At 44.3% G+C, this 27,411-nt stretch overlaps 1 pseudogene; it reads left to right on the top strand.

The window, feature by feature from the left end:
* LOC109205256 overlaps nt 1-27,411 on the top strand; it is a 44,827-nt pseudogene that overhangs the window by 13,730 nt on the left and 3,686 nt on the right.

Genomic DNA, 27,411 nt, shown 5'->3' with positions numbered 1-27,411 from the left:
TTGGATAGAGTCTTGGCCCGATGTGAAGAAACTAATCTCGTTCTCAATTGGGAAAAATGCCATTTTATGGTTGAAGAAGGTATAGTGTTGGGTCACAAGATTTCTAAGCATGGGATTGAGGTAGACAAGGCTAAGATCGAGGTGATTTCGAGGCTTCCTCCCCCCACTTCTGTCAAAGGGGTGAGGAGTTTCCTTGGGCATGCCGGGTTCTACCGGCGGTTTATCAATGATTTCTCGAAGGTTGTGAATCCCCTTTGCAAGTTGCTAGATAAAGATGCTAAGTTTGTGTTTGATGAAAAATTCATGGTGGCCTTTGAACTTCTAAAGAACAAGTTGACCACCACCCCAATCATTACCGCCCCCAACTGGAGTTTGCCCTTCGAACTAATGTGCGATGCAAGTGATGTTGTGGTTGGGGCGGTGTTGGGTCAACGAGTGAACAAAATGTTCCATCCCGTGTACTATGCAAGTAAGACTATGAATGAAGCTCAACGGAATTACACGGTGACGGAGAAGAAATTGTTGGCCATTGTATTTGCCATGAAAAAATTTAGGCCATATCTTATGGGGGCCAAGGTAATTGTGCACACCGACCATGCCGCCCTTAGGTATTTGATGACCAAGAAAGATTCCAAGGCAAGGTTGATGAGATGGGTATTACTTCTTCAAGATTTTGATTTGGAAATAGTGGACCAGAAAGGTAGTGAGAACCAAGTTGCGGATCATTTGTCCCGCTTGGAAGAGGAAGGAAGGCCATGTGACGGCCTAGAGATAAATGATACATTCCCCGATGAGCAACTACTTTCTGTTTCAATGTGTGATATGCCATGGTTTGCGGATATAGCTAATTTCATTGTGACTGGCATCATCCCGTGTGAGCTCTCTTTTAACTAAAGGAAGAAGCTCAAACGGGATAGTCTGGACTTCTATTGGGACGAGCCATACGTCCCGGAGGGTGAGCGATTGAGTATTTTGGAAGCTTGTCATTCCTCCCCCTATGGTGGCCATCATGGAGGGGTGAGGACGGCTTCGAAAGTTTTGAGTTGTGGTTTCTATTGGCCGACTTTGTTTAAAGATGCAAGTGATTTAGTAAAGAGATGTGATCAATGCCAACGAGCGGGCGGAATTTCCAAGAAAGACGAGATGCCTCTAAAACAATTTTGGAAGTTGAGATCTTTGATGTATGGGCTATCGATTTTATGGGCCCTTTTGTTAGCTCGTGTGGGAACACATACATTCTTGTAGCGGTTGATTATGTGTCAAAATGGGTTGAGGCTGTGGCCTTGCCCAACAATGATGCTAGGAGTGTGGTGTCATTCCTAAAGAAGAGCATTTTCACAAGGTTTGGTACACCCCGGGCAATCATTAGTGATGGAGGATCGCATTTTTGTAATAGAGCTTTTGATACCTTGCTATCCAAGTATGGTGTCAATCACAAAGTCTCTACACCTTATCATCCTCAAGCAAGTGGCCAGGTTGAAGTGTCTAACAGGGAGATCAAGAATATTTTGTCCAAGATCGTAAATGCCAATAGGACCGATTGGTCTAAAAAGTTGGATGATGCTCTATGGGCTTACCGGACCGCTTACAAGGCCCCAATTGGTATGTCACCGTATCGGTTGGTGTTTGGGAAAGCATGTCATCTACCAGTGGAATTGGAGCATAAGGCCATATGGGCCTTGAGGAAGCTTAATCTTGAGTGGGATGTTGCGGCCAACTTAGTGTTGAACAACTCAATGAACTTGATGAATTCCGGTTCCATGCATACTCTAGTTCGTCCTTGTATAAGGACAAGATGAAGTACCTTCATGAAAAATATGCTCGTGGAAAGGAGTTCAAAGTTGGTGATTTTGTCCTCTTCTTCAATTCTCATTTAAGGTTGTTTCCGGGAAAGCTGAAATCTAAGTGGAGTGGTCCATTTGAAGTTGTGTGTGTGACCCCGTTTGGTGCTCTAGATTTAAAGAACAAAAGTGGTGAAGTTTATAGAGTGAATGGGCACCGTGTCAAGCATTCTCTTGGGAAGTTTGATGATAGCCATGTGGTGGCTGTGGTTCATTTCAAGTGATGTGATGGTAACATGCGTCGTGCCGCGACGTTAAATCAGGCGCTTCCTGGGAGGCAACCCATGTCTTTTTCTTCTTGTTTTCTTTGATTTTCTTTGTAGCTTAGGTTTGATTTTTGGACTAATTGGTTGTGAGATGTTGCAGGGATTGTGTTGATGTAGTGCAAAATACATTGGAAAAATTGAACAGTCTCTGAAGTTGCCAGTGCGGCCGCATTGCATTTTGTGCGCTCCGCACTGGTGAAAGCCAAGTGAGGTGCTCTCTGAAGTTTGCCACCGCGGCCGCATCCCATTTAGTGCGGTCCGCGGTGGACCTCCGCAGTCGCGGTCTGTTTTGTACGGACCGCGGAAGTTGCCTTCTCAAACTTTTTTTGAACATACCCAGCGCGGCCCGTGGTCCGTTTTGGTGCGGCCGCGCTAGTAGGTAAGGCTGGGTCCCACTGCTTTTTTATAAGTAGACCCCAGGGGTCACCGGTTACACTTTTCGAAAGTTTAACACTCAGAACCCTAAAAGTTACTGTTCCTCTTCTCTATTGCACGTAAATCTTTGCCTAGACTGAATTCTTGCATTCCATCTTCACATCTAGTACCATTTCATCCATTTTTCTTTGTTTAAATTTTATAATTTCATTTTATTTTCATGTCCAGTAGCCCATAGCTNTGTGAGGATTGACATTGATGAAGCCGAGGTGGAAACTCAAGAGGCCGTGAACCCGTCTAGGGAGCACATAATTGACATGCCGGAGTCGGTGGTGCCAAAAGCCAAGGCACCTTTTCCTAGACCACCTCCCCCCTATCCTCAAAGGCTAGCCAAGCAGAAAAGTGACAACCAATTTAAAAAGTTTATTGACATGATGAAGAGCTTATCCATCAACGTGCCTTTGGTGGAGGCACTTGAACAAATGCCTGGGTATGCGAAATTCATGAAAGATTTGGTTACAAAGAAAAGATCAATGGACTGTGAAACTATCAAGATGACCCACCAAGTTAGTGCCATAGTACTTTCAATGGCCCCAAAATTAGAGGATCCCGGTGCTTTCACTATCCCCTGCACTATTGGTAATGCAGACTTTGCCAGGGCTTTATGTGATCTTGGGGCAAGCATCAATTTAATGCCCTTCTCAGTTTTCAAGACTCTAGGTATTGGGCCTTCAAGACCAACTTCCATGAGATTACAGATGGCAGATAGATCAATGAAGCGTCCTTTGGGTATAGTTGATGATGTGCTTGTCCGGGTGGACAAATTCATTTTGCCGGCGAATTTTGTGATTTTGGATTGTGAAGTGGACTATGAGGTTCCAATTATTCTAGGGAGACCGTTCCTAGCAACAGGGAAGGCATTGGTAGATGTTGAAGCGGGCGAGCTAACTTTCCGAGTGGGAGATGAAAAGGTGGTCTTCCATGTTTGCAAATCCATGAAGCAACCCAATAGCACCGAGGTATGCTCTTTTGTGGACATTGTCACAGCTGTGATAGTGGATGACACAAGTTCTATGATCAACGTGGAGGATCCCCTTGAGGCCATGTTATTAAATCTCGATGTCAATGATGATGCAAGCAGAGTGGAGTGTGTCAATGCATTACATGGGATGGGCTCTTATTCCTATGATCCGAGAAAATTGTCTTTGGATCTTGAAAATCGGAAAACTCCACCAACCAAACCATCAATTGAGGAGCCACCAGTGTTGGAGTTGAAGCCACTTCCTCCACACCTCAGGTATGAATTCTTGGGCTCTAATTTAACTTTACCAGTTATTCTTTCTTCTTGCCTTACTAACATTCAGGTTGAGGCCACTTTCGCGGTGCTTCAAAGGCGAAAAAGGGCAATTGGATGGACTCTGGCGGACATTCGGGGAATAAGCCCCGCATTTTGCATGCATAAAATTATCTTGGAGGTTGATGCAAGGCCTTCCTTAGAAAATCAAAGGAGGCTCAATGAGGCAATGCAAGAGGTGGTGAAGAAAGAAGTGATCAAGTGGCTTGATGCGGGTGTGGTGTATCCAATCTCCGATAGCTCATGGACTTCTCCGGTGCAATGTGTGCCGAAGAAAGGTGGGATGACTGTGGTGACAAATGACAACAATGAGCTTATTCCCACTCGAACCATTACCGGGTGGAGAGTTTGCATGGACTACCGGAAGCTAAATAAAGTGACCTGGAAGAATCATTTTCCTTTGCCATTCCTCGATCAAATACTTGATTGCCTTGCGGGGCGAGCTTTCTATTGCTTTTTAGATGGGTATTCGGGCTATAATCAAATCTTAATTGCCCCGGAGGACCAAGAGAAAACCACTTTTACATGCCCATATGGTACATTCGCTTTCTCCCGGATGCCATTCGGGTTGTGCAATGCTCCGGTGACCTTCCAACGTTGGATGATGGCTATTTTCACCGGCATGGTGGAAGACATATTGGAGGTCTTTATGGATGATTTTAGTGTGGTTGGTGATTCCTTTGAAGAGTGTTTGGGAAATTTGGATAGAGTCTTGGCCCGATGTGAAGAAACTAATCTCGTTCTCAATTGGGAAAAATGCCATTTTATGGTTGAAGAAGGTATAGTGTTGGGTCACAAGATTTCTAAGCATGGGATTGAGGTAGACAAGGCTAAGATCGAGGTGAGGAGTTGCATCAAAGGGGTGAGGAGTTTCCTTGGGCATGCCGGGTTCTACCGGCGGTTTATCAAAGATTTCTCGAAGGTTGTAAATCCCCTTTGCAAGTTGCTAGAGAAAGATGCTAAGTTTGTTTTTGATGAAAAATGCATGGAGGCCTTTGAACTTCTAAAGCACAAGTTGACCACCACCCCGATCATTACCGCACCCAATTGGAGTTTGCCCTTCAAACTAATGTGTGATGCAAGTGACGTTGCGGTTGGGGCGGTGTTGGGCCAATGAGTGAGCAAAATGTTCCATCCCGTGTACTATGCAAGTAAGACTATGAATGAAGCTCAACGGAATTACACGGTGACGGAGAAGGAATTGTTGGCCATTGTATTTGCCATGGAAAAATTTAGGCCATATCTTATGGGGGCCAAGGTAATTGTGCACACCGACCATGCCGCCCTTAGGTATTTGATGACCAAGAAAGACTCCAAGGCAAGATTGATGAGATGGGTATTACTTCTTCAAGAGTTTGATTTGGAAATAGTGGACCGGAAAGGTAGTGAGAACCAAGTTGCGGATCATTTGTCCCGCTTGGAAGAGGAAGGAAGGCCATGTGACGGCCTAGAGATAAATGATACATTCCCCGATGAGCAACTACTTTCTGTGTCAATGTGTGATATGCCATGGTTTGCGGATATTGCTAATTTCATTGTGACTGGCATCATCCCGTGTGAGCTCTCTTCTAACCAAAGGAAGAATCTCAAATGGGATAGTTTGGATTTCTACTGGGATGATCCGTACTTGTTTAAGATTTGCACGGATGGTGTGATTCGAAGGTGTGTCCCGGAGGGTGAGAAATTGAGTATTTTGGAGGCTTGTCATTCTTCCCCCTATGGTGGCCATCATGGAGGGGTGAGGACGCTTCGAAGGTTTTGAGTTGTGGTTTCTATTGGCCAACCTTGTTCAAAGATGCTAGTGATCTAGTGAAAAGATGTGATCAATGTCAACGCATTTTTGTAGTAGAGCTTTTGATACTTTGCTTTCCAAGTATGGTGTTAACCACAAAGTCTCTACACCTTATCATCCTCAAGCATGTGGCCAGGCTGAAGTGTCTAACAGGGAGATCAAGAGCATTTTATCCAAAACTGTCAATGCTAATAGGACCGATTGGTCTAAAAAGTTAGATGATGCTCTATGGGCCTACCGGACCGCTTACAAGACCCCAATTAGTATGTCCCCGTATCGGTTGGTGTTTGGGAAAGCATGTCGCCTACCGGTGGAATTGAAGCATAAGGCTATGTGGGCCTTGAGGAAGCTTAATCTTGAGTGGGATGTTGCGGCCAATCTTCGTGTTGAACAACTCAATGATCTTGATGAATTCCGGTTCCATGCATACTCGAGTTCGTCCTTGTACAAGGATAAGATGAAGTACCTTCATGACAAATATGCTCGTGGAAAGGAGTTCAAAGTTGGTGATTTGGTCCTCTTGTTCAATTCTCGTCTAAGGTTGTTTTCGGGAAAGTTGAAATCTAAGTGGAGTGGTCCATTTGAAGTTGTGTGTGTGACCCCATTTGGTGCTCTAGATTTGAAGAACAAAAGTGGTGAAGTCTTTTAGGTTAATGGGAATCGTGTCAAGAATTATCTTGGGAAGTTTGATGATAGCCATGTGGTGGTTGTTGTTCATTTGAAATGATGTGATGGTAACCCGCGTCGTGCCGCGACGTTAAATCAGGCGCTTCTTGGGAGGCAACCCATGTCTTTTTCTTCTTGTTTTCTTTGATTTTCTTTGTAGTTTAGGTTTGATTTTTGGACTAATTGGTTGTGAGATGTTGCAGGGATTGTGTTGATGCAGTGCAAAATATATTGGAAAAATTGAACAGTCTCTGAAGTTGCCAGTGCGGCCGCATTGCATTTTGTGCGCTCCGCACTGGTGAAAGCCAAGTGAGGTGCTCTCTGAAGTTTGCCACCGCGGCCGCATCCCATTTAGTGCGGTCCGCGGTGGACCTCCGCAGTCGCGGTCTGTTTTGTACGGACCGCGGAAGTTGCCTTCTCAAACTTTTTTTGAACATACCCAGCGCAATCCGCGGTCTGTTTAGTGCGGCCGCGCTGGTAGGTAAGGCAGGGTCCCACTGTTTTCTATAAATAGACCCCAAGGGTCACCATTTACCCTTTTCGGACTTTTAACACTCTGAGACCTAAAGTTACTGTTCATACTCCCCTTGACCGTAATTCTTTCTTAAGATTGACTAATTGCATTTCATCTTCACATCTGGTAATATTTCACTCATCCCTTGTCCGTTTAATTGATTAATTTTGTTTTTATTTCATTACCATTAGCCTGTAACTTCTTTTTCTTCCCATTTTTCTCAATTTTGTTAGCTAGGGTTAGTTAAGTGCTAGTTTCTGGTGTTCTTGATGTGCATAATGACTAGGTAGATTGAGTAGGGACACATTAGGTGAAACACTTGAACAAAAATTGCAACAATTCTGAAACCCTAACTCAGTGGCTTAAATTAGCACCCTTCGCGGACCGCGGTCCCTTTTGTGCGGTCCGCGGTGCTTATGTTCTGGAAGTTGAATTATGCCCAGCGCGACCGCATTGCACTTTGTGCGGGCCGCGCTGACCCACCGCGGCCGCGATACCACTTTGTGCGGTCCGCGGTGGGGAGATTCAGAGAGGTGGTTTTCTAGACCCTGCCCCAATGCGGACCGCGGTGGCTTTTATGTGGTCTGCGGTGCCTCCAGTATAGCCGCACTCCTTTTTGTGCGGGCCGCAGTGCACTATTTCTGCAACCTTTTTCTGCAACTGTTAGCTTCTGTTTTGCAATTCATTTTCCACAACTGATTCACTGCCTTGCTGATACCAACAAAGCTAGATATGTGTAATTGCAGATAATGGTTAGACAACAAGGTGGCAAAGGAACAAAACAACCCGGGAGAGGTGATTTCTCCCGAGGGGGCAAAGGAAAGAGAGTAGTCAAACTCACTCCCCAGGCTCGAAAAAACATAAAACAAACCCGCAAGCTGATAAAAGCCGCAGATAGAGCTGCTTCCCATTCCTCGGGGAGTGAGTATGTGCCCTCTCAAGACATATCCTCAGACTCAGTCCCAACTCACATCGTCACCGACTTTCGATTGACTGATGATACTCCTCCGTCATCACCCACTGTCCGACAGCCAATCAATGTTGTGCATGACTCGTCTGAGGGCTCAGCATCCGGCAGTGGGGACTACTCCACCTCCCCCACAGCTTCATTGTCTGGGGAGAGTGCAGAAGGAGGCGAGGAGGAGGTTCAAGGTGCTAGAGAGGTGTAGGGGGGTGGTGAACCTCAAGTTGGGGGTGTTGAACGAACTAGAAATCACACAGCTTGTGAGGATAGGTTCGTCAGTCAGGTAGCATTCCACAAGTTTAGGGAATGGTGGCCACTACGAAAGCTGATTCTTGAGAGGAGTTTTATTGAGCGAGACCTTCTTCCCCTACACCCACATGTGCATCGACAGTTTCAAACTCGAGTCGGTTGGGCGCATTTTTGGAGAGGCAAATGAGCACATGGTCAAGGAGTTCTATAGCACTGTGGCCCACATCTTGAAGGTCACTAAAGTGACCAAAGTGCGGAACAAAAAGGTGGTATTTACTGGGAAGGCACTCAATGAATACTTGGGGTTCGATGACGAAGATGAGACCCTTTACAATGAAAAGTTGGCAATGGGCGAAGAGGTTCGTCCCTGGTTAGCTTCATACCTGGCAATCCCGGGTACTGTTCCAGAGTGGTTGCAAGCAGGGACCAAAATATTTCGGAAGACCTTCAACTTTGAGGCTAGGGGGTGGTTGACTTTTGTATGCAGTCGCCTTGACCCCACTACTCATGATCAGACTATTCCACTTGCCCAAGCTGTTCTTGTTGCATCTATTATGGCGGGCTATCCTATCAACGTGGGCAATGTGATGTCCCGTGTCATTTCTGCAGTGGGGGTTGAGCATGACCGGAACTATCCTTTTCCCAACACCCTCACTATGTATTTCCGGGACCTAGAGGTGGAGAAGAGACCTTTTGATATCAAGGTCAACCTGTGGCTCCGTTCTCGTGGTACAGTTTGAAGGGGCCAGACAACCCCAAGGACAAGAATTACAAGCCGCCTGCCTCTGCTCCAACTGGCCAGTCTGAAGAGCCGGTTGCGGTAGAGCCTTCCACTGAGCCTGCCTCTACCACCGTTGAGTTGCCTCCGGGACCTTCCACCACTGTTGGCCCTTCTGCTTCAGCTGGTCCGGGGATTCTGTCTTCCCGGGCCCATCCTATCACTGCCCACCAGCTGAGCCAGGCACTTCATAGCTTGAACAACTAGATGTCAGCTGTGTCATCCAAGTTGTCTACACTATCTTCTACCATTACGGCTTAGTCAGCACCACAGCTAGCATAGATTCCACAGTCCATTGAGGACACATTGAAGAAGATCCTGGAGAACCAGGAAAAGATCATCAGTACACAGGATGCCTTGTCTAAGGCAGTGGATTCACACGGCAAGGCTCTGAAACTGCGCAAAACATGGGCTTCCAAGGAGTCTGTGAAGGAGCTTAGAGCAGATGTGGACAAGCTAAAGGCAGACCAGCTGCCCTTAGACTTGCTATTTGAGGATCCAGCTCCAGCAGCAGCCCCGGCAGTAGAGCCACAGCAGGGGCCGACACAGATGCTTCCTAGGAAGAAGAGGAAGCTCCCCAGTGCAGATGAGGCGATCATCTAGTTAGAAGACCCACCAGAGGCCTCCTTCAGTCAGCCACAGGATGCCCCTGATATTCAGCCTGTCCAAGTCCAGGCCTCAGTCCCAGCAGCTGAGCAACAGGAGACCGGGAACCAGTCTGAGGTTCCCGCGCATACAGAGGACTCGGGGACCACAGATGATCCCATGCAGACGGACACGGCTTAGGGAGTCTCCATATCCTTTCCCTATACTTTTTGATGCTTATTTGCTTTAGTTGGCATTGGGGACAATGCCAGCTTTTATTCGAGGGGGTGCGCCCTTCATTTTTGGATGACTGTAAATATTGATACTATTTTATGCTTTCTTGATTTTTCATTTGGTCTGTATATAATTTTACATTTAGTTACTTTCATCGTACTTTTTATCTTCCTTTTGGTCTGTATATAAAGTTACATTATTGTATATATTCATCCCACGTTGTATATTCATTCCCCGTTTGTACATATTCATTCTATTTTCTATTTTTCGTACAAATTTTTTGTTTTTAGCTTCTTATATAGGCTCGTAGCTTTTTTTTTGTTTTGACGCTTTTAATAAGCCTTTGGTTTTCTTAATGCCACGGTTCTTTCCAAAGGTGGAGTATTGTGTGAACCGGGTGGCTCTTCCCAATGATAGATGGCGTGACAACTTTCTTAAGGGTTTGAGTCCGTTTTTGTTTTTCTTGTTTTTGGTAGTTTATAGTTAAGGGTACCTCAAGCAAAGCTTCACTTGGGCCTAACACATTTGCCTTTGATCCCATGGTCAAAGACAAGTGGTTGTGTTTAGGATGGTGAAAGTAGCGACCTTGAGACTCTTGAGTTGACCAAACAATCATCATGTGGTCTTTCGGACTATTGTGTGCTCAATCGTGTCTAAGGTTGTTGTGGGCCCCCGACTCTTTATCTTTAGCAATCCTTGAGTTTGTGTGGCGAGAAATCGAATCGCGAGTCCAAGTCCCGAGCCATTGGTGTAGAACTTGCCCTGAATGTTTGTTGAGGCGAAATCTTAAGTGAAATTTGACTTGAGAAGTGATTATAGGCTCTCCTTGATCCAAATGATAGTGAACAAATTCCATAGCCTACCAATGATATGATCCCTAGTTAACCCTTTTGAGCCTTAAAACTTTTTCTTTCAAGAACCATGTTACAAGCCTATACCCGTTCTAAAAGATACCCTCTCTTGGCACCCGATCTTTCCTTGAGCACATGGCAAAAATATAAGTTTGGGGGGAGAGACGAGGAGTGCAACAAAGTGGTAAAAAGGCACAAACGTGAAGAAAAGGAAGGCAATGAAAAAAAAAAGCCCAATGTGAAAATGATCTCAAAGGGATTCAAGAAAAGCAAAGAAAGAAAGGCGTGGAAAGTTGAAAAAGGAGGAATGGTTTGAAACGCAAAAGAAAGAGTGACAATGTGTCTCTCTAACCCCTTAGAAAGAAGTGAATGACTCAAAGAGTCAAGTGAATTGTGCCAAATGAATTAAAAGAAGTGCTTAAGGGAAGATGGAACCTACTTGAACAAAAACATGACCTACCCTAATCCAAAAGCCTTCACAATGACTCCACAAAAGCCCTATATGATCTTGAGTTGAATGAAGCTTATATTAGTGGATATTTACATAAGGGGCAAGCATATAGTACCTAGAGCCGGACTTGTGACCTTTTCTTGAGAGAGATGAGTGAATTCCTATTAACCTCGATTTTTGTGTCAATACTCTAAAAAGTGAGGTTTGCTTAGGGAAAGTTGAGGATGTGTGAGTTTGGGTTCCACAGCGACCAAAGTAATTGAGAGAGTTCTTTGATGTAATGAGTCAACTCTTGATGCTCTTGTGTCACACTTGATCCATGGTTTTTGAAAGTTTAAATGTTGTTGATGATTCATTCGTATTCAGGGCAATTGTTAGTCCCAATTGATGCTTGTTGAGGTTACTTTAGGATAACTGGAAATTCTTGGATTTTACCTTAAGGGATGGGTCTTATTTTGTTGCTTGAGGACAAGCAAAGGCTTAAGTTTGGGGGAGTTGATAAGTAGGGAATTTAAAATATTTTATGCTCCTACTTGCCTACGCTTTGAATATAAATTGTTACAAAATAGTCCCAAAAGGCTCATAAGTTGTGCTTGATTGCAGGTTTGATCGACAAAGTGACGAAATGTCAAGGATCGGCTCAAAAGGAGTGAAACCTGCTCAAGTATCAAAGGCCAAGTAAACTGAGGGCAAACAAGCCTAGTGCGGACCGCACAAAGTCGAATGCGGCCGCACTAGATGGTTCAGAGAGTTGGCAAAACCAGGCTTCAGGCGATGTGGTCGCGGTACACATAGCGCGGTCCGCGCTCGCCCACCGCAGTCGCACTACCTTTTTGTGCGGTCCGCGGACAAGAGATTTAGAGAGATGGAATTATGCCCAGTCCAAGCCATGCAGTCCGCGGTCATGATTGTGCGGACCACGCCAGCTTCCTCCGCGGCCGCGGTCCATTCTACGCGGCCCGCGGAGGCCAAGTTCAGAGAGCTCAGAATTGAAGTCAAAGAGCCTAGCGCGGCCGCGGTCCATTTCATGCGGCCCGCGCTGACCCCGCAGGGGTATTTTTGTTCAGTTTTTCCAACCTAGTATAAATAAAACATTTTACCATTTTTAGGTCATCAGTTAATTCCAGACTTTGAGCTGCGCTCGTGAGACCTATTTTGTAGCCATTTTTGGCACCTTAGCTTCAAATTAAAGATAGATTCTTGTACTTTAATTTAATATTTAATTAATATGTCTTGTTCTTCATCTATTTCTTCATTTTATCCTTCAAGCATGAGTAGCTAAACCCATTAGCTAGGGTTGTGGCTCAACCCTAGTGTGGGTAATTGATGGGTGTTGCCATCTAGGGTTAGATTGACTATGGGTGTTTGCTATTTGGGTTGATTTTATGTTTTAATCTATAAATTGGTGGTTGCAAACACTGATTTGTGCTTTGTGGATTTGACTCTTCTTGAGAAAGAGAGTCTAAGTCTCCAAATTTGACCTAACAAGGGATTGGGATGGACTCATGAGAAATGATAGTCCCAATTAACGGGTTAAACCTCGAGAGAGTAATCACCCTACTTGAACCCTCGTTGCTTGATCTAATTTGCCTACCCATTTAGTCTCGAGAGAGTCAAGTGGGCAAAATCACTCTCTCTACCTAGAGGTGTGAGAGTGGGTACAATTGTGCAACGATTATAGCATAAGCCCCAAATATGTCAATCTATCCTTAGTAACATCTACCCGTCAATTAGCCACCAAGGTAATGCCACGACTCTAGTGCCCTTCTTCCCAAGATACAACTTAGCAATATTCTAGTAGCATAATTTAGCTTATATTGATTAGTTTTTATGTTATTTGAATAGTTTTGTAGTGTTTGGCACCAAATTGAGAATTTGGGCATAAGCTTAGACCGGAAAGTAGATCGTGAAGCAAGGTAAGTTTTTTTTAACCTTGTATGAGGGAATTGTCCCCGTAGGAGAAATAATTGGATATTTGTCACTAATTGCGGGGGCGACGTACGCACGAGGTGACGAGAGTCCGTGCGTAGCCACTATTATGCTTAAGTCCGGGTAGTCTAGGACCCACAAGCATGCTTTACTTGCGATATCCGTAACTTTAATTTAGATTGCGTGAAATGTATTGAACTTGGCATATGAATTTCTAAAAAGCTAAATATCATTTTCTTGACCGCTAAACAGAAACTTGACATCTCCGTGGATAATTGCTTTCTTGATAAATTGTTGATTGACTGCTTGATATGGTTATCTGTGTTTGATCGTGTCGCATGTATGATTTGTGAGCGGGATAATAGACGCATCTATGGTTCGCGCCGTTCGATCCTCCGGCAGTGCACAGTTTATTTTTTATGTTGGATCAGGCCGTACGACCTCGGCATTATTTGCGCATGCTCCTTGCTCGGTACTTTCTGTGATTTGAATTGTTCTAAATGCCTTGAAATATGAACTGTTAACTGAAATATTATCTAGGAAAGAACCCGTCACTTCCTGTTATAAATTGTTATCTATTATGATATCCATGTTTAGCATAACACTTAAATTTTATTATTATTGACCCTAGTAAGTGTCAAGTCGACCCCTCGTCACTACTTCTTCGAGGTTAGACTGGATATTTACTGGGTATATATTGTTTATGTACTCATACTACGCTTCTCTACTTAAATGTACAGGATCTGAGGCAGATGCATCTGCTACCCGTCTGGTGCGCATTCTTGATAGTTGGCCGAGATTCCATGGTGAGCTGCTCCTTTCCAATGCCGTTTAGCAGCATGATGGAGTCTCTCTTTTGTTTTTGACTGTCTATTATATTTCAGGCAGTAGGATAGATGTATTCTTTTCTATATTCTACTAGATGCCCATATACTTGTGACACCAGGTCTTGGTACACACATTAGTAGACTATTCTTTTGGAATGTAATCACTTAATTATGACATCATTTGGTCACTTCAGTTTCAAATTGCCTAAACTATTCATTATTATCGAATGTTTTAAATTTAACCTAAGTAAATGTTGGAAATGTATTGGTAACATAAATGGAACCCACTAGTTGCTTAAGTTTGGCTTGCCTAGCCTCGGTGTTAGGCGTCATCGCGACCTAGATTGGAAATTGGGTCGTGACATAAACCTTCTCGATAAATATTGACAATCATTAGATATTAATTAAGAAACATTACATAAAAATGATTAAACATTTCTCAAATCTCCTAGTTATAATTCTATTTTTTTAGTACCATTCTCGTCTGTGTCATTGAATCCAAAAAATAGGCAGGAAATAAAATAATAACTCATATTTATGGCAAAACAATTAAAGGTTGAGACTATGAAGGACTCTTTGGATACGACTTGACTCTTTTACTACTACTTGAACTCTTATTTGGTGTGCTGATATATTCTATGATTATTTCTATTTTAAATTTTCAGTTTCTAAAACTTTATATTTCAATAATAATTATTTTTATAACTATGTAAGTGAAAATATTATCCTTAATGCAAAACTCATACTAGTCGGCTATCTAAAATTTAAAAAATTCTTTAGCCAATGATTTTCTTTCTAGTATGTCACGACCCCAAATAATCCGGTCGTGATGGCGCCTATCACAGTACTAGGCAAGCCAAACCAACATTTACCATATCGAATTCTTTTTATAAAAATTATTTTCTAAAACCGATTAAGTCTCAAATTCTTCATATGAAATATATAAACTAACAGAAATAAGCAGAAAATCAGTACAAATATTCTAACACAGTATGAATCCGGTGTCACTAGTCATGAGCCTCTAAGTACAACCCAACACTGTCTGAATAATACATAATAAGTCTGAAAATACAAAATACTAAGATAGGAAGGAGGAAGGCAGGGTTGTGAACGCCGTGCAGCTACCTTGCGATCTCCGGGTACGACTCTAAGAGCGCTGGAAGCTCTCACTCTAATGCTCGGGCACCTAGGTCTGCACACAAGGTGCAGGGAGTAACGTGAGTATGCCAAATCAGTAAGTAACTAAAGTAAATATAGTCTGAGTGCAGTGACGAGCATTTAAAATCATATAAGAAATCTCAACAGAAATATCAAGTCAAATCTGCAGTTCAATAATCTGTGATCTCATAAAACTCCAGTTTCAATTAAAATCCTTTAAAGGCATTTATTCAACATTTTTCAACAGAGATTCAGTATAAAGAAAGAGTGAAAATAGCAAAATGTCATAAACAAGCCCCTCGGGCAAGGTATCACTTATAAGTATAGCCTCTCGGGCAAGCCTCTCAGTCACTCGTGACTCAGCTCTCGTCAATTGGTACTCACACTCAGCACTCCGGCTCAATAGATATCTCATAATAATAATAACAATAACCGCTGCGGCGTGCAGTCCAATCCGTAATATATAGTCGACTACGCTTATTAAGGGTGTACAGACTCCGGAGGGGCTCCTACAGCCCAAGCATCATATCGCTACGGCGCGCAGCCCGACCCAATACATATCGCTGCGGCGTGCAACCCGATCCATAATATATGTATAATACCGCTGCGGCGTGCATCCCGATCCATAATATGTATATATAATCCTCACCATTAGGTCCTCAACCTCTCTCAGTCATTAACCTCACGGCCACTCTGACACATTAGTGAAAATCAGGGAACTCAGCCTTAACAGTTTTCATATGTTAAGAAATAGAGAAATGAAACCAGATTAAATAATAAGCAGGTAAAACATGACTGAGGATATGCTTTCAAATCAAATAGAGTGAGGAAGTAGTAAAAATACCCCTAAGGGTCTAAACAGGTAGGCACAAAAGCCCCAAACATGGCATTCAGCCCAAGTTAACAAACCAATTGCTAAAACACATGGATATCATATACAATATATCAAAATATGCAACTATGCAGTTGCCACGGGACGGACCAAGTCACAATTCCTACGGGTGCATGCCCACACACCCGTCACCTAGCATGTGCGTCACCTCATTTATCAAACAATACGAAATTCCGGGTTTTCATACCCTCAGGTCTAGATTTACAATGGTTACTTACCTCAAACCGGATGGAATACTACTCCGCGATGCCCTTGCCCCTCGACTCGGCCTCAACTCACGTCGAATCTATCCAAAATCAGAATTATAACATCAATATATGCTAAGGGGACGAAGCCCATGCGAAAACAATCAATTTACATCAATAAATCTCGAAATTGGTCCAACCCGACCCCTGGGCCCACGTCTCGAAACTCGATAAAATTCACATCAATAGAATCCTTATCCTCCCACGAGTTCATACACACCAAATACATCAAAATCCGACCACAAACGGCCCCTCAAATCCTTAAATTGAAATCTCCAATTTCAAGCCCTAATCCCCCAATTTTCTTATTTAATTTCCACTAATACCATGATTAAACAATGGAAAAATGATCATAAACACAAGTAATGAAGCTTAAGAAGCTTACCCAACCGAAACCCTTCGATTCTCTTGAAGAATCACTGCCCTAGCTCTCTTCCCGTCTTCAAAAATGGCAAAACTTAGCAAAAATTTACGAAGGCATCTATTTATATGTTCTGCCCAGCGATACCGCATCTGCGGTCCATTCCCCGCATCTGCGAGATCGCTTCTGCGCCTATCCAACCGCTTCTGCAGTTTTTCATTTAAATTCCCAAGTCGCACCTGTGACGCAATACCCGCATATGCGGTCACGCAGGTGCGCTCGTTCATCCGCAACTACGACTTCTGCCTTCTTCACTTGTGGCCGCATCTGCGGCTGATTCTCGCTTCTGCGGTCCCCTAACCGCAGGTATGTTATGACAGAACCAGCAGCTTGAACTGCATCCTCAAATTCCCAAACTTTCCGTTAACCATTCGAAATCATCCCGAGGCCCCCGGGACCTAAACCAAAAATACGGACAAGTCATATAACACTATTCAAACTTATACCAACCTTCAGAACACTCAAAACAACATCAAATCATCAAAACAACCTCGGATTCAAGCCTAAGGTTTCCAAAACTTTCGAATTCCGCTTTCGATCAAAAAGTCTATCAAACCTTGTCCGAATGACCTGAAATTTTGCACACACGTCACAAATGACATAACGGACCTACTCCAATTTCCAGAATTCCATTTCGACCCCTATATCAAAATCTCCACTACCAAGCGGAAAACGCCAAAATTCCAATTTCGCCAATTCAAGCCTAAATCTACCACGGACCTCCAAAATATATTTCGATCACGCTCCTAAGTCCCAGATCACCTCACGAATCTATCCGAATCATAAAAACCAAATTCCGAGATCGTTTTCACACAAGTCAACTTTCGATTGACTTTTTCAACTAAAAGGCCAACTTAAGAGACTAAGTGTCTCATAACATTTCAAAACTACTCCAAACCCGAACCTACCGACATGATACGATGAAATGAAGCTGAACGATACATAAAGAAGCAGAAATGGGGGAAACAGAGCGGTAACTCATGAAATGACCGGCCAGGTCGTTACATCCTCCCCCTCTTAAAAAAACGTTCGTCCTCGAATGAGTCAAGAAACATACCTGAAGCCTCAAATAGGTGAGGATATCTGCTCCGCATCTCTCGCTCGATCACCAAGGTAGCCTCCTCCACGAGCCGACCTCTCCACTGCACTTTCACTGAAGCTATATCCTTTGATCTCAACTTTCGAACCTGACGCTCAAAAATAGCCACTGGCTCCACATCATAGGTCAAATCACCATCTAACTGAACTGTGCTGAAGTCCAAAACATGAGACGGATCGCCAATATATTTCCGGAGCATAGAAGCATGAAATACCGGATGCACACTCGACAAGCTGGGCGGCAAGGCAAGCTCATAAGCCACCCCCCCAATCCTCTGAAGCACCTCAAAAGGCCCAATGAACCGAGGACTCAATTTACCCTTCTTCCCAAATCTCATAACACCCTTCATGGGTGACACCTTCAATAGAACCTTCTCCCCAACCATGTAAGACACATCACGGACCAACTTGTCAGCATAACTTTTTTGTCTTGACTGCGCTGTACGAAGCCGCTCCTGGACCACCTTCACCTTCTCCAAAGCATCCTGAACTAAGTCTGTACCCAAAAGCCTAGCCTCACCCGGCTCAAACCAACCAACTGGAAATCTACACCGTCTCACATATAAAGCCTCATATAGAGCCATCTGAATACTCGACTGATAACTGTTATTGTAAGCAAACTCTGCGAACGGTAGAAACTGATCCCATGACCCTCCAAAATCAATGACACAAACGCGCAACATGTCCTCCAATATCTGAATAGTGCACTAGGACAGCCCGTCCGTCTGAGGATGAAAAGCTGTGCTCAACTCAACCTGAGTACCCAACTCTCGCTCCACGACCCTCCAAAACTGTGAAGTAAACTGAGTACCTCTATCCGAAATGATGGAAACTGGAACCCCATGCAGGCAAACAACCTCTCGAATATAAATCTCTGCTAACCGCTCTGAGGAATAGGTAGTACACATAGGAATGAAGTGCGCGGACTTGGTCAGCCGATCCACAATCACCCAAATAGCATCGAACTTCTTCAAAGTCTATGGGAGCCCAACTACGAAGTCCATGGTGATCCGCTCCCACTTCCACTCTAGAATATCTATCTGCTGAAGCAAGCCACCCGGTCTCTGATGCTCATATTTCACCTGCTAATAGTTGAGACACCGAGCTACAAATCCCACAATATCCTTCTTCATTCTTCTCCACCAATAATGCTATCTCAAATCCTGATACATCTTCGCGGCTCCCGGATGAATGGAATACCGCGAGCTATGGGCCTCCTCTAAGATCAACTTCCGAAGCCCATCCACATTGGGCACACATATCCGGCCCTGCATCCTCAATACCCCATCATTACCAATAGTCACATCTCTGGCATCATCGTGCTGAACTCTGTCCTTAAGGACAGGCAAATGAGGGTCATCATACTGGCGCTCTCTAATGCGATCGAATAAGGAAGACCGAGAAATCACACAAGCTAAGACCCGACTGGGCTCCGAAATATCCAACCTCATGAACCGATTGGCCAAGGCCTAAACATCAACTGCACGAGGTCTCTCCCCAACAGGAATATACGCCAAACTCCCCATACTCACCGCCTTCCTACTCAAAGCATCGGCCATTACATTGGCCTTCCCCGGATGGTACAAGATAGTAATATGATAATCCTTTAGCAGCTCCAACCATCTCCGTTGACTGAAATTGAGATCCTTCTGCTTGAACAAGTGCTGGAGGCTACGATGATCCGTAAACACCTCACAAGACACACCATACAGATAATGCTTCCAAATCTTCAACGCGTGAACAATGGCAGCCAACTCTAGATCATGAACAGGATAGTTCTTCTTATGGGGCTTCAACTGGCGAGAAGCATAAGCAATAACTCTACCCTCCTACATCAACACACACCCAATACCCACTCTCGAAGCATCACAATATACTCTATATGAACCTAAAGCTGATGGCAAAACTAACACCGGAGCTGTGGTCAAGGCAGTCTTGAGCTTCTGAAAGCTCGCCTCACACTCATCCGACCACCTGAATAAAGCACCCTTTTGAGTCAATTTGGTCAAGGGTGATGCAATAGATGAAAATCCCTGAACGAACCGATAATAATAACCCGCTGATAAGTCGGGATTTTAACATGTTTTATGCCCCTACTTGCCTATGCTTTGGTTATAAATTGCTACAAAATAGTCCCAAAATTCTCACAAGTTGTACTTGATTGCAGGCTTGATCGACAAAGTGACGAATGTCAAAGATCGGCTTGAAAAGGAGTGAAACTTGCTCAAGTGTCAAAGACTAAGTAAGTTGAGGAAAAGAGAACCTAGTGCGGACCGTGCAAATGTGAATGCGGCTGCACTAGGAGATTCAGAGGATGGCATTTTCTAGCTGGAGGCAACGCGGCCGCACTACTCTTTAGTGCGGTCCGCGGTCAGGCTCCGCGATCGCGCTACTCTTTTAAGCGGTCCGCGGAGCACAGATTCAGAGAGCCATAATTTTGCCAATTCCAAGCAATGCGGCCCGCGCTCGTTTCTGTGCGGCCGCGCCAACTTCCACCGCGGCCGCGGTGCACTTTCACGCGGTCCGCGGTCCTCAAGTTCAGAGAAGCATAAATTGAAGTCCAAGAGCCAGTGCATCCGCGGTCCATTTTGCGCGGCCCGCGCTGACCCCGCAGGGGTATTTTTGTCCAGTTTTTCCAGCCTAGTATAAATAGGATATTTTACCATTTTTAGGTTAAGTTTCACATCTCAGATATAGCTGCGCTCGTGAGACTCGATTTTGTAGCCATTTTCGGCACTTTTGCTCATTATTAACGATAGATTATTGTAGTTTCTTTTTAGTAATCAATTAATATGCTTAGCTCTTCATCTATTTCTTCAATTTCTGTATCTAGCATGACTAGCTAAACCCACTAGCTAGGGTTGTGGCCCAACCCTAGTGTGGGTAATTGATGGGTGTTGCCTTCTAGGGTTAGATTGATTATGGGTGTTTGCTATTCAGGTTGATTTTATGTTTTTATTTAAGAATTTGTGGTTGCAAACACTGATTCAAGCTTTGTGGGTTTGACTCTTCTTGAGAAAGAGAGTCTATGACCCCAAAATTGATCCAACAAGGAATTGGGATGGACTCATGAGAAATGATAGTCCCAATTAACGGGTTAAATCTCGAGAGAGTAATCACCCTATTTGAACCCTAGTTGCTTGATCTAATTGGCCTACCCAATTGGTCTCGAGAAAGTCAATTGGGCAAAATCACTCTCTCTACCTAGAGGTGTGAGAGTGGGTACAATTGTGCAACGATTATAGCATAAGCCCCAAATATGTCAATCTATCCTTAGTAACATCTACCCGTCAATTAGCCACCAAGGTAATGCCACGACTCTAGTGCCCTTCTTCCCAAGATACAACTTAGCAATATTCTAGTAGCATAATTTAGCGTTAATCAGTAGTTTATTCATAGTAGTTATAAAAATAAAAAAAACTAAGAATGTTTGAAGTGACATTAGGAGTACAAACACATCTCTAGACTAGACAGAAAATCCAACTCCACTACTAGCTCCCTATGGAAATCGATCTCGACCACTATTCGGGTAAAAGCTATTGCGACCCGCTCTTCCTACCTTGGTGTAGTGTCGAGTTGGCAACGATCAACTTTTTGGCGCCGTTGCCGGGGAGCTTACGGTGTTGACTATCTGTTTAGCTCGTTTTGTGTTTTGCTTCTCTTTCCTTCTTGTTACTAATTTTGTTTGTGTCGATCATTCAGGTACTATGGCTTTAAATGCTAATGACCCTATTGGCAATGCCATGGCGGGGGAGGAGGTAGAAGATATTGATCATGATGAGGTTCCCGTACCTCAAGCTCCACGTAGAGGCCGTCAGGCCAATAACAACAATCCTATTCCAGACCCTCCTCCGCCACCGCCAAGAGCAGTCCCCAGAGTTCTCCCAAATCAAGGGTACGCGAGTGCCATTGTTCCTCCCCGAATCCGGGCGGGGAACTTTCAAATCACAAATGTCATGTTGACCTTGCTCGATGAGGATATTTTACGGGCGCCTCCGATCAAAATGCATACAAGTACTTGAAGGGGTTCGTAGATACATGCTGGGGTAGCAAACAAACAAACGTGTTAGAGGATGCGTTGAGATTGAGGCTTTTCCCATTTTCTCTTCGGGGTAAAGCGGTGGATTGGTTAGAAAGGCTCCCAAATCATTCTATCACCATATGGGATGAATTGGCGGACAAATTTATTGCCAAGTTTTTTTCTCCAAGTCATATGGCGGCTCTTCGGGATGAGATTCTAGCTTTCAAGCAAATGCCAACGGAAACTTTGCACGAAATATGGGAAAGATATAGAACAATGGTGAAGGAGTGCCCTAATAACGACATGACCGAGGCGATGATACAACAAACTTTTTATCGGGGCATCAACACCACGAATCAGTGCATTGTGAACCGATTGGCCGGAGGGATTTTTATGAAACTTTCTTACCAAGAGGCATGTGAAGTACTTGATGAAATGGTCGAAACCTCTTCGGCATGGCAAAGCCGAGCGAATGTGCCCCAAGGTGACCCCACGGTCATCCATTTGCACAAGGAATTGAACGATCATGGCCAAGCTATTGCCGAGCTTACAACAACTATGAATCAATTGGCGAAGGCGCAATTGCAATAAGTCCAAAACCCGCACCAAGTCAATGCAATGGAAGGTGTTTCTATGTTAAAAAGGAGGCAAAGAGGGCAACAACAACCTCAAGGTAATTGTGAGCAATTTGACAACAACAATGATGGTGGTGGTTATTCAAATGAGTGCTACGATGATCAAAGCGAGGAATGTCAATATGTCAATAACTACCAAGGGAATAGAGGAAATCAATAGTGGCGCCACCAAGGAAATTGGTAAATCAACAAGGTGGCGGTAATTGGAATAATAACAACCAACAACAAGGTGGCAGCAATTGGAACAACAACAATCACAACAACAATTGGGGTAACCAAGGTAACAATCAAGGCAATTGGAACGGGAACAATAATAATTGGAACAACAACAATGGTCAAGGCGGGTGGAATAACAATGGAAATCAAGGCGACCAGGGGCAAGGTTTTCAAAGGCCCCCGATGTATCAACAACCGAACAATCCGCCTCCATTTCAATCTCAAGGGTCTATTTCTTCGGGTAGTGATATGGGAAGAATAGAAATGATGTTCGAACAAATGATGAAGAAGAACCAAGACTCCGATGCTCAATTGGCTTCCCACAATACCTCTATTCAGAATTTGGAGGTGCAAATAGGCCAAATCTCTCAATCGTTGAATACTCAACCTAAGAGTGCTCTACCAAGTGATACGATGGTGAACCCGAAGGGAGGTAACAATCATGTGATGGCGGTTACAACAAGAAGTGGGAGAGGCGGTGATGTGCATGCCTCGAAAGAAAATCAAGTTGTGGATGATAATGTTGGGTTCCAAGAAGATGTGGGTCCTTTGATTGTTGAAGATATGGTTGAACCAAATGTGCACAATGAGGTGAGGATAGATATTGATGAGGCCGAGGTGGAACCTCAAGAGGCCGTGAACCCGTCTAGAGAGCATATAATCGACATGCCGGAGCCGGTGGTGCCAAAAGCCAAGGCACCTTTGCCTAGACCACCTCCACCTTATCCTCAGCGGTTAGCAAAGCAAAAGAGTGACAATCAGTTCAAAAAATTCATAGATATGATGAAAAGCCTTACAATCAATGTGCCTTTGGTGGAGGTACTTGAACAAATGTCGGGCTATGCGAAGTTCATGAAGGATTTGGTCACAAAGAAGCATTCCATGGATTGTGAAACAATAAAGATGACTCACCAAGTCAGTGCTATAGTGCATTCTATGGCCCCGAAACTTGAGGACCCTGGAGCTCTTACTATCCCTTGCACTATCGGTAGTGCGGAGTTTGCTAAGGCCCTTTGTGACTTGGGGGCTAGCATTAATTTGATGCCATATTCAGTCTTCAAGACTTTGGGAGTTGGGCAACCTAGGCCCACCTCAATGAGACTTCAAATGGCGGACCGGTCGATGAAGCGGCCTTTGGGTATAATTGATGACGTACTTGTCCGGGTGGACAAATTCATATTGCCGGCCGACTTTGTCATATTGGATTGTGAAGTGGACTTTGAAGTGCCGATTATTCTTGGGAGACCTTTCCTAGCTACGAGGAAGGCCTTGGTTGATGTTGAAGCGGGTGAGTTGACATTCCGAGTGGGAGATGAGAAAGTGGTATTCCATGTTTGCAAATCAATGAGACAACCCAATAGCACGGAGGTGTGTTCATTTGTGGACATTGTCACAGCTGTGATAGTGGACGACACAAGTTCCATGATAAATGTTGAAGATCCTCTTGAGGCCGTGCTTCTTAACATGGATGTCGATGATGATGTTAGTAGAGTGGAGTGCGTGAATGCATTGCATGGTATGGGTTCATATTAATATGAGCCTAGGAAGTTATCTTTGTTTCTTGAAAATCGGAAAACTCCACCAACAAAACCATCAATTGAGAAGCCACCGGTGTTGGAGTTGAAGCCACTTCCTCCACACCTCAGGTATTAATTTTTAGGCTCTAATTCAACTCTTCCAGTTATTCTTTCTTCTTGCCTTACTAACTTGCAGGTTGAGGCCACTTTGGAGGTGCTTCAAAGGCGAAAAAGGGCAATAGGATGGACTCTGGCGGACATTCGGGGAATAAGCCCCGCATTTTGCATGCATAAATTATCTTGGAGGATGATTCAAGGCCTTCACTTGAACATCAAAGGAGGCAAAATGAAGCGATGCAAGAAGTGGTAAAGAAAGAGGGTATCAAGTGGCTTGACGCTGGTGTGGTTTGTCCAATCTCCGATAGCTCATGGACTTCTCCGGTCCAATGTGTGCCAAAGAAAGGAGGGATGACGGTGGTGACCAATGACAACAATGAGCTTATTCACACTCGAACCATTACCGGGTGGAGAGTTTGTATGGACTACTGGAAACTCAACAAGGTGACCCGCAAGGATCATTTCCCCTTGCCATTTCTCGATCAAATGCTTGATCGCCTTGCGGGGCGAGCTTTCTATTGCTTTTTGAATGGGTACTTAGGCTACAATCAAATCTTAATTGCCCCGGAAGACCAAGAGAAGACCACTTTTACATGCCCCTATGGTACATTTGCTTTCTCCAGGATGCCATTCGGGTTGTGCAATGCTCTGACGACCTTCCAACGTTGCATGATAGCTATTTTCACCGACATGGTGGAAGACATATTGGAGGTCTTTATGGATGACTTTAGTGTGGTTGGTGACTCTTTTGAAGAATGCTTGGTAAATTTGGATAGAGTCTTGGCCCGATGTGAAGAAACTAACCTCGTTCTCAATTGGGAAAAATGCCATTTTATGGTCGAAGAAGGTATAGTGTTGGGTCACAAGATTTCTAAGCATGGGATCGAGGTAGACAAAGTGAAGATCGAGGTGATTTCAAGGCTCCCTCCCCCTACTTCTGTCAAAGGGGTGAGGAGTTTTCTTGGGCATGGCGGGTTCTACCAGCGGTTTATCAAAGACTTCTCGAAGGTTGTGAATCCCCATTGCAAATTGCTAGAGAAAGATGCCAAGGTTGTTTTTGATGAAAAATGCATGGAGGCTTTTGAACTTTTAAAGCACAAGTTGACCACTACCCCTATCATAACCGCACCGAATTGGAGTTTACCCTTTGAACTAATGTGTGATGCTAGTGACGTTGTAGTGGGGGCGGTGTTGGGTCAACGGGTTAACAAAATGTTCCATCCCGTGTATTATGCAAGTAAGACTATGAATGAAGCTCAACGGAATTACACGGTGACGGAGAAGGAGCTATTGGCCATTGTATTTTCCATGGAGAAATTTAGACCATATCTTATGGGGGCCAAGGTGATTGTGCACATGGACCATGACGCCCTTAGATATTTGATTACCAAAAAAGATTCCAAGGCGAGATTGATGAGATGGGTGTTACTTCTTTAAGAATTTGATTTAGAAATAGTGGACCGGAAGGGAAGTGAGAACCAAATGGCGGACCATTTGTCCCGGTTGGAGGAAGAAGGGAGGCCATGTGACGGCCTTGAGATAAATGATACATTCCCCGACGAGCAACTTCTTTCCGTGTCAATGTGTGACATGCCATGGTTCGCGGACATCGCCAACTTCATTGTGACCGGAATTGTCCCGTGTGAGCTCTCTTCTAACCAAAGGAAGAAACTCAAACGGGATAGTTTGGATTTCTATTGGGATGATCCGTACTTGTTTAAAATTTGCACAGATGGTGTGATTAGGAGGTGCGTCCCGGAAGGTGAACAATTGAGCATATTGGAGGCTTGTCACTCATCCCCCTATGGTGGCCATCATGGAGGGGTGAGGACGGCTTGAAAGGTCTTAAGTTGCGGTTTCTATTGGCCGACTTTGTTTAAGGATGCTAGTGATTTGGTAAAGAGGTGTGATGCCTGCCAAAGAGCCGGAGGAATTTCAAAAAGGGATGAGATGCCTCTCAATACGATTCTCGAGGTGGATATTTTTGATGTTTGGGGAATCGATTTCATGGGTCCTTTCGTGAGCTCTTGTGGGAACACTTATATTCTCGTGGCGGTGGACTATGTCTCAAAGTGGGTTGAAGTCGTGGCTTTACCCAACAATGAAGCCCGGAGTGTTGTGGCATTCGTGAAAAAGAGTATCTTCACAAGGTTTGGCACCCCTCGTGCTATCATTAGTGATGGGGGGTCTCACTTTTGCAACAAGGCTTTCGACTCATTGCTTGCCAAGTATGGAGTAAATCACAAAGTGACCACCCCCTATCATCCTCAAGAAAGTGGTCAAGTGGAAGTCTCTAACCGAGAAATAAAGAGTATCTTGTCCAAGACGGTCAATGCTAATAGGACCGATTGGTCGAAAAAGTTGGATGACGCCTAATGGGCGTACCGGACGGCTTACAAGACCCCAATTGGTATGTCCCCGTACCGGTTGGTATTTGGGAAAGCTTGCCATCTTCCGGTGGAATTGGAGCACAAAGCTATGTGGGCCTTGAGAAAGTTGAACTTAGAATGGGATGTTGCAGCGAATCTCCGTGTTGAGCAACTTAATGAGCTTGATGAGTTTAGATTTCATGCCTACTCCAGCTCGTCATTTTATAAGGACAAGATGAAGTATCTTCACGACAAATATGCTCGGGAAAAGGAATTCAAAGTTGGTGATATGGTTCTTCTTTTCAACTCCCGGTTACGTCTGTTTCCGGGAAAGCTCAAATCAAAGTGGAGTGGTCCATTTGAAGTTGTGTTCGTGACCCCATTTGGTGCTCTTGATCTAAGGAACAAGAATGATGAAATATTCAGAGTCAATGGACATCGTGTGAAGCATTATCTTGGGAAGATTGATGATAGCCACGTGGTAGCTATGGTACATTTCAAATGATTTGTTGGTAACCCGCGTCATGCCGCGACGTTAAATCGGGCACTTTTTGGGAGGCAAACCATGTCTTTTTCTTTCTCTTTGATTTTCTTTATAGTTTAGGGTTTTTAAGCTAATTGGTTGTGAGATGTTGCAGGGATTGTGTTGATGCAGTGCAGAATAAGTTGGAACAAAGTGAACAATCTCTGAAGTTTGCCAGTGCGGCCGCGGTCACCTTAGCGCGGTCCGCACTGGCATGGTCCAAATATGTTGCTCTCTGAAGTTTTCCACCACGGCCGCATTGCACTTTTGTGCGGTCCGCAGTGGGCCTCTGCGGCCGTGGTCTCTTTTGTGCGGTCCGCATAGGCTGCCTACTGAAGCTTCAATGGAACAAATCCAGCGCGGTCCGCGGTCGCTTTTGTGCGGCCGCGCTGGTAGGTGAGTACTGGATCCCACGGTTTGTCTATAAATAGACTCCAAGGGTCACCTTTTACCTTTTTCGACCCCTGAACTCCCAGATCCCAAAAATTACTGTTCCTTCTTTACCGAGTCCATAATTCTTGCA

The sequence above is a fragment of the Nicotiana attenuata genome, unplaced genomic scaffold (genome assembly GCF_001879085.1).
Source record: "Nicotiana attenuata strain UT unplaced genomic scaffold, NIATTr2, whole genome shotgun sequence".
NCBI lineage: Eukaryota > Viridiplantae > Streptophyta > Magnoliopsida > Solanales > Solanaceae > Nicotiana > Nicotiana attenuata.
This window is presented reverse-complemented; position numbering and strand designations above follow the sequence as displayed.